Raw genomic sequence first — 6334 nt, forward strand, 5'->3', positions numbered from 1 at the left:
GCACATGCGTGCTGACTAGTCAAGTTCAAATTATCTTCAAAGGCCTAATTTAGGATCTAAAGTTTGGGCCCGTATAAATGCATGAGCACCAGCCAGGACCTTCAGTTGGGATCATATTAACCGAAAAATCAAATTACTGGAAGTCTACTGTAGGTTTGACAGTTGTGCCAATATGTGGCACTGTATTTTTATTTATTTCTATTTATTTCAGTACCCTAAAGGCCCTAGTGGGCATTACATAGGGGGGGGGGGATTTCAGGTGAGGTTTATAAATATCATTTATAAACAATACAAATCGAAGACAAGAATACTAACAACAAAATAAGAAAAAGGAAATAGCAAGTTGATTTGAACCAAGGTGTTCAGATTAGCATAGTTAAAAAAAAGTCAACCAAATACATTGAAGACGAGTATAGAACATTCTGTTAGATATCCATTAAAACACTGATCATAAATACATCGAAAAGAACACTGCATACATATAGCGTACAAAGACTATATAATAAACAAAGACAGGCAGATAAGGGTTAGCAATGTTTTTCTTATTGTAAATATGAGTGAAATACTGAAGGATCTGATATTTCAGTGGTGTTGGACGGCAGGGAGTTCCATTCGCTTATACACAATGCTAAAGGTGAATTTTAGTACTTCGTCCGAGCAAAAATGGGCAATACTTTGTGCACATGATCAAGGTGTGTTGGAGTATAAGGGGCTGGAAAAATGTGCGCTTGGGCGAACGTTGTGTTGCTATGGTAAAGTGAGTAAAAAAATTATAGCCGAGTATGTCGCCTGCGCTTAATAAGGCAGCGAGATTGAGTTCTTCTTTTAGTGATGAAATGCTGATGAAACATGAGTAGGATGACGTGACAAACCGCGTGGCCTTGGTCTATACCATTTCGGACATGTTAGTAAGACTTGTCACATGAGGATGCCATATGATAGAAGTATATTCTAGAAAGAGCCGAATCAATGAATTGAAAGTGTGCAGTCTTTTATCTTTATTAGCGAAATGCAAGCGTTGTTTAAGGAGGCCGAGCTTTTTGAAAGCCTTATTAGCAATATGCTCGATGTGAGCAGACCAGCTTAAATCAGAAGTAAGTATGACGCCCAGGTATTTAAATGACGTGACTTGTTCGATTACTGTATCATTTATATTATAAGAGTGAGCTTGCAGAAGAAATGTTAGTAAATTTTAAGCGCTTGGTTTTTTTCGAGATTAATTTCCATTTGCCAATTGCTGCACCATTCCTTTAACCTTGAGACATCAGATTGAAGTTCTGCATTGTCGGCCGTCCAAGTTATTTTCTTGTAAATAACACAATCATCCACGAAAAGACGGATTGACGAACTTATGTTAGATGCTATGTCATTAATGTATACTAAAAAGAGAAAAGGACCCAGCACACACCCTTGAGGCACCCCAGATGTTACACGTGTCAGATTAGATATACGTATAATCGTTAAGTTTAACTGACTGACACCGACTGTTTAGAAATTCCTCGATCCAAGCAGTCGTTCTCTCGTCAAGACGCAGATTACGTATTTTTAACATTAGTCGATTACGTGGAACACGGTCGAAAGCTTTTGAAAAGTCTATGAAAATGGCATCAATGTAGACAGACTTGTGTAGTGCTGTGTGCAGGTCTGTGACAAGTTCGAAAAGTTGTGTCTGACATGATAATTTTTCGCGAGAACCATACTAGGTGTTAAGAAGTAAATTGTTGCAGCTGAGATGACCCATCACTTGTGAATATATGATATGCTCTAGTACTTTACACGAAATAGACGCAAGTGAAATCGGCCTGTAATTGTTGGGGTGATTGCTGCTGCCAGATTTGAATATAGGTACCACATGTGCAGATTTCCAGTTGACCGGTATACAGCCAGAATCAAGGGATTGCTGGAAGATTGATGCGAGCAGGTTAGCTGAATGATGGCAGGTTAATTACCGAGTTGCATAGTAGTTACCAGGCCTGACACAGAGAGTTCCTACCAAGGAAAGCAAAACGACCCAGTGTGAAGGCACGAAGCACAGGGGTGGAGGCTGGTGGTGTAGTAACGAGGGGGGAGGTGTCACATATGTCTGAAGACCTCCCTCTTTCCGCTGGCTTGACTGGGCGTATATGGTAAAGAATGCCCTAGTAACCGGCAGCCCCAGCTCATGCGCCCAATGTACCAGATGTGTAGTGCCACAGAATAGTAGGCTGCAGCTTTAGCAACATCCTACGTAATAATTGCATGAATGTGTGGGCTAAAAAATGTATTTTCCTAATTGGTTTCTGTGTCGTCAGTATGTTACAGTGTTCGATTTATCAGTTTTGTGTCATTTGTATTATTTTTTTATCAGTTTTGCGCTGTTGAATAAAAACACTGTCTCCTAGTCCTAGCTAACTCTCTCTTTATCATTTTGTTGTTGTGTAACTTCATGTCACAAATACAGTGTGTTGTTTCAGCTGCACGGAATTTTATAGAAAGGTGAATTTTGTGAGGTTACTTTCCGAAATTCTGTCAGGTTATGTGTCTTTGTGACCACCACCACTAGGAGCTGGGTATTGTGCAAAATATGGCAGATAATTAATAAGGACGTGAAATTACTGCTTAAGAAGCAATTATAGAGAAAACATTGCAATTCGGGAATTGAGGACCCAAAGTCATGTTATACACTCAACAAAAACTTCTCTGAACAAAATCATCTTGAGTGCTAGAGCCTGCAGTACTACGGCACTGCGCTTCGGTACTGGGCACTGCACTGCCCAGTATGGCAGTACCAAAAGAAATATGAAATAGTGCACCAGTGACGTCGATATCTTCATCCTCTCTATTGCGAATGCAGACCAACAGTAGCACAAGCTTCCGCTAGCACGGGCTTCGTCGCAGCCTTCTCTCTTCTTTTCTTTTCTTTTCTTTTTTTTTTTTTTCATGGTGACGCCAGAAATCTACGCAAAGCGTGCTCTATTCCGTTCCCAATCTTGTGGCAGTACCGCAGCTCAGATAATCACGTTTGCCAATAGCAGCAAATAATAAAAAAAGGCTTTATGGATCATAATGAAGAGAACTCGTAATTGTCATAGCATTGGCGCACACGCAGCAGGGAAACAGGTGACGTTTTCTGATAAGCTCTCCTTAGGGAGATCAGTGCAACTGCCGTGCTATTTAATTTTCGTTTATGTTCAGGGCTACCCACAGCCAAAGTACGGCACACCGTAGCACCTACAGCAATTTTTGTGAAGTTGTTGTTGGTCAACATATGACTGTCGGGCTTCAATTTCGCAAGTGCAATATTGCCTCTAAAATCGCTAATTAAAACTTTATTAAAATATTTTGTTACTTGTGGGCCATATTTTCCACGTTGCTCCATCTGTATTGGCTGCCAAGCCTTACAGTCTGGAAGCAGATGTGCAAATGTGCTTATCACAATTTATCACTGCAGCACCCTGTGTTATTTGGTGCAGAAAATAAAACTGCCCGTATACCTCCTACATTTGCGATCTCTGGGAACGAAAATGAAAGCGAAGTGCCGGGGAACGCGCGTGGTATCCAAGGCAGCTGTGCTGATGCTAAAACATTACCCCCCCCCCCCCCTTTTTGCTCCCCGGAAATTTTCAATATCCTCGCTTTCCTGACTACACTCGGGTGGTTGGGGGGGGGTGACAAAAGACCTATGGGCCCCGGGTGCCAGATGACCTAGCTACGCCATTGGTGGAGGCTTAGGTGAATGTTGCTTTAGTGGCCACAGGCCAATGAATAATGATACGTTACTGTGAAATTGTTCTTTTGTGTGCTTCCCTATCCCGGACTCTGTATTGGCTGCTGTCATTCTGTTTGAACAAAAGCTAAGCGCTGGTACTCATAAAGTGTGCATTGCCATTGGCTAGGGATGAATGGAGCAAAGCATGTTCTCCTCCATTGTACCTAGGCAGATTTTTCTCTCACAACTCGCACATGCGCGCAAACGTTGGGCAAATGCGGTGCAGCTCTCGTATGTCTGCACCCTTGACAAAATGGAAATGCACCTCAGCAGGACATGCTAAGTTGGTGTGGATGAAAGTTCAAATCAAAACACATTCAGCCCTTGCATTTGAGCAAATTTTAATCACTCTAAATGTTCTATTATGGTAGTCTACCTATTGCACGCAGGCTATGACGAAATGAGTTTGCTAGCTAGAACAATAAGAACTGCAAACCCAAGCCGCTGTCTACATCTGCAAAAGATCCTGAAGTCACGTTTGCACTGCTTTAGTGACCAGGAAGCCCCTTCTGTATGCGGCATAAAGTTCACGATGCCATTGCTCAGTGGCTTGTGCTTTTATGTAGGCGTTAGTATTTGCACATTCCTTCATGTTGGCGTTGCCTACAACCAGCATTATTTCAGGTGGCAAGAACTGAAATGAGTTTTCCATGCTCACACTCACAATGTAGTACGAAACTGTAGCTTTTGAAATATGTAGTTTTTGATTATTCACAACTTGACACCATTTCTCTGCTCGTCTGAGTACAGTTGGTGCTTTTAACAAGGCTGGCAGCACTTGTAATCTGATCATCACCCACCTGCTCTACTTTGAATTACCCTACATTCAGCATTTTGAGCTTGAAATTGAACCTCACTGCGAGCAGCAGTCATTAGCTAAGAAATGAGCTAGTCTTGTTTGTTTACTAGTCATGCTTTCGTTCACACACGGCATGGCATGACAAATATATCTGAGCAGGTATGCCTGGAATCAAACCAACCATGAAGCTTAAACTTCTGGTTGTAACCATGATGCCATGGTTGCTTTGTACAACCACGCGGATAATACTTGTGTTGGGAACTGACAGATAGTTTTGGTGGGGCTTTCCTCATGCACCATACCAAAGTGTTGAACAAAGCATGGTGCGCCACAATGTTGGTGTATGTGCACTGTAGCATGCTCTTCATTCTTTTTAATGTCCACATTGCACTGCACATGCTGGCTGCAAGATTCATGGGTTCATGAAGTTGAATAAAGAAAAATAAAGAAAAACGGAAAGAAATGAAGTAATGCACCATAAGTAAAGGTGGGCTGAGTAAAGGCCACCTTGCAGAAGGCTCGCTAACTGGGCATGCCTTGCATGCCCTGCTTGCCAATGGATGGTGCTGCTGCTGCATGTAAGCCACATGCGTCTTCAGATTGTGGGGGACCCTCTCTGTGTTCAGTAGTTTCCAGGAGTTTGCCTTGTGTTTTCTCAATATTTTGGAGGATTACCGAAGGTTCTGAAGATTGTTCTGGCACGGTCCCATGCTAAACGTATCAAGAGTCAGTGCTTATAACTTCTGTTAACAGTAATTGAGTTAAGGGAATTGGAAAGTCAGTGAAGGTGGGGATATTTTCTTATTACCACAGGAAAGCATGGAAACCTCTTGAGAGTTTTGAACAGAATCAAATTAAAGTCAGATATAGCCATCATGTATTAAATATTTATTGTACAATGATTTCATGGTGTTCGTTGAAGTAAAATGCAGTGATGTATGCATCAGATAGCACTGCGCACAATGAAAATGAACAAAGCTGTATGCAAGACTACAGTGGTTGCAATGTCTTCTGCAGAAAGTGTATGCTAAAGTTCATAACCACCCAGCCCACACTGAACTAATTGTAAACAAACAATCCTGAAAGTGAAGTCAGATCTGGAAATACAATGTACGGCCAAACACTTCTAAAACCAAAGAGCATCTGTTTTTCAAATTTGCTGCTGCTGTGAATGTGGGTGACATTACACGACTGAATTCTGACTGCGATCTTATTGGTGTTCAGAAATGTATTCTTTTCTTAGTTTACAAAATAGCTAAACTTCTTGGTGAATTTAAGGCACCACACTGCCAAGTAAGTGTGAGAGCATGTAGTATTTAAGTGGTGTGAGTGAGCCAACTTCAATGCTATGCAAGTTGCATTTGGCAACAGCAGTGTCAAAGATAATGAAGACAATCCACTCCAAACTCTTCCCTACCCTATATATAAAAAAAACATAAAAGAAAGTGGGGGGCAAGCAGTGGCGTAGCTAAGTCGTCTGGCACCCGGGGCCCTTAGCTCTTCTGTCACCCCCCCCCCCCCCCCGGGTGTAGTCGAGGAAGGCAAGGATATCGACAATTTTCAGGTGTCTTCAGACGTATATGACACCCCCCCCCCCTACTGGCCCCGTGCACCCGGGGCCCACGGCCCCCCGGCCCCCCCTGTTGCTACGCCACTGGGGGCAAGCCCCCACTTTCTGTATTACTGATATTATTACCATTATTAACAATATATATATATATATATATATGATAAGAATGTATTGATAGACTGGGGCAGCATTTCCGCTACTTGAATTGTGATAGCGG

Source organism: Dermacentor albipictus, chromosome 1 (genome assembly GCF_038994185.2).
Source record: "Dermacentor albipictus isolate Rhodes 1998 colony chromosome 1, USDA_Dalb.pri_finalv2, whole genome shotgun sequence".
Taxonomy (NCBI): Eukaryota; Metazoa; Arthropoda; class Arachnida; order Ixodida; family Ixodidae; genus Dermacentor; species Dermacentor albipictus.